The sequence below is a fragment of the Magnolia sinica genome, chromosome 18 (genome assembly GCF_029962835.1).
Source record: "Magnolia sinica isolate HGM2019 chromosome 18, MsV1, whole genome shotgun sequence".
NCBI classification, from domain to species: Eukaryota; Viridiplantae; Streptophyta; class Magnoliopsida; order Magnoliales; family Magnoliaceae; genus Magnolia; species Magnolia sinica.
Window position 1 is genome coordinate 18518571 of NC_080590.1, and position 2075 is coordinate 18520645.

General features: G+C 35.0%; 1 non-coding gene across 1 annotated transcript; it reads right to left on the reverse strand.

Moving 5' to 3' along the window:
- Positions 1-1438: 1438 nt before the first annotated feature.
- TRNAL-CAA (transfer RNA leucine (anticodon CAA)) lies at positions 1439-1522 on the reverse strand. The gene has a single exon. It is a non-coding gene; the product is annotated as a tRNA-Leu (tRNA).
- Positions 1523-2075: the final 553 nt, after the last annotated feature.

Genomic DNA, 2075 nt, shown 5'->3' on the forward strand with positions numbered 1-2075 from the left:
GTATTTATATTGTTTTCCTAGAGTCTCACAATTACTATACTCTAACCCATTCATCAAGACAATGCATATTCAACCATCCTAACCATTCACATACATCAACCAATAAAAAAATTCAAAATCATTTAACCCATATGTTTCATATCTTCATATAGTACTACTCACTTCGTATAGTACTACTCACTACGGTACTAACCAAGCAAATGCTTTAAATTATTTAAAATTCTAATTTATTGAACTATAATCAATTTTGAAACGTAAATATTAAAGAAAATTGCATAAATCCTAGCTCAATATACTATTGATTTAGTGCATTCAATTCGTCTTCTTCGAGACAAGGCCACTACCCTTGTGAATCATCTATTGGTTTAGCCTCTGGTCCTAAAAATTAAATAATTGTTTCATCTTCCACAAAATCTATATGATTTTACCATCAATATAACATCAGCTGATTAGCCTAGTGAGTAAACCCATCATGGATGGCACATAAAACATCACGGTGAATCTCAAGAATGTTTCAGCATTAATTAGGTGTTTCCCTATCCACTTTTTCCCATCCTGCAGCGGAATTGAGTTTTGGATATGCTTGTGCTCATTTCCTAATATGAGTTGGAAAAATGGATGGATAAAGTGGAATTCTCATAACAATTATAGTGGGCCACACGGCCCACACATAGCTTCCGAGCACAGGAACTTCCTTTCTTGCGGGCACGCTGCCACAGGCAATCCGCATCGAACTATAGAAGCGATGAACTAAATGAAATACTTCAACAAAAAGGGGGAGAAATTGTGATTTGAGTTGGTTTTAGAATCTTATGCCATTGCTTCACATGTTTATCCTAAGATAATTTCGATTAAAGAAAACTTTAATTGTGTTAGAATAACCTAAGGGCCCAGTCTTGGTTTCTTTACCTATAGTACCTTAGGTACATGTCTGGTATATGTAAGGTTTTTTTTTTTTTTTTTTTTTTTTGGGAAGTTCAAAAAAAGTCAATGCGTGTAAAATGTGGACAGTATGTTAAAAAAAAAAAAAAAAAAAGTTTTATTTTTTGAGATTTGCTAAGCCCACACCAATGCACGAGCCATATCATGTACAGGCCACGTATCTGCCAACGTGCCATGTTGGTATGAGATTCAATCCATACGTTAGAAATTTAGAGCGCTACAAGTGTCTACATGCTAATTTTGCCCAAGAATGAGGGTCCGTGCGCTTGTCAGGTGGGCCACAATTTATTAGACAAAATGTACGGCTGATAAAAACTTTGCAGAATATTTTTACCCATCTAACTGATTCTAAAATCTGGCCCACCTGCTGAAAATACCATATTTATTTTTATAATGCGAAAAAATTCACAAAAATATAGACGGCACGGTTCGGAAATTGAGAATAAAATAGTTTTAAAAAATGTTGGGAAATTGAGAATAAAATAGTTTTAAAATTTGTCAGAAGTGGGATTTGAACCCAAGCCCTCAAACGAGGACCAGAACTTGAGTCTGGCGCCTTAGACCACTCGGCCATCCTGACTTGAATATTTAAAATTAACAACTAATTAATATAACTATTATACCATAAAAATCATTCTATGGATGTTTATTGACCACCCAACCCGTCCAAACACTTAAATATATAAAGGAGCCAAGAACATGGGACACCAAGTGAATTTAAAACTTTTTTGGTGGATGTGGATTGTTTTCTATAGTTTGGCCCACCTAATGATTGCAAAGACCCAAAGTGGGACTCACCTTATACACACGTTAGATGGCATGCACATAACACAGGGGACCCCAAATAAAGAAGTGGATAAATTTTATATAAATGAAAAAGTTTACAATATGTTTATAACTTTTACATGCATGTTAATAACACTAGGGGAAGTGGCACACACAATGCATGTATAAAGAGCATGGGAGAGGGACAAAGGAAAAAAAAAATACTAGAAATCAAAACAAGAGAGAGAGAGAGAGGTGCTCATGGTTTCAAAGGTGGGTCACCTATCTCCATGTTGACATATGTTGTGACTCACGTGAGTTATAGATCTATATTGTTTTTGCTTTAACATCTTAACATGAACTGGCAA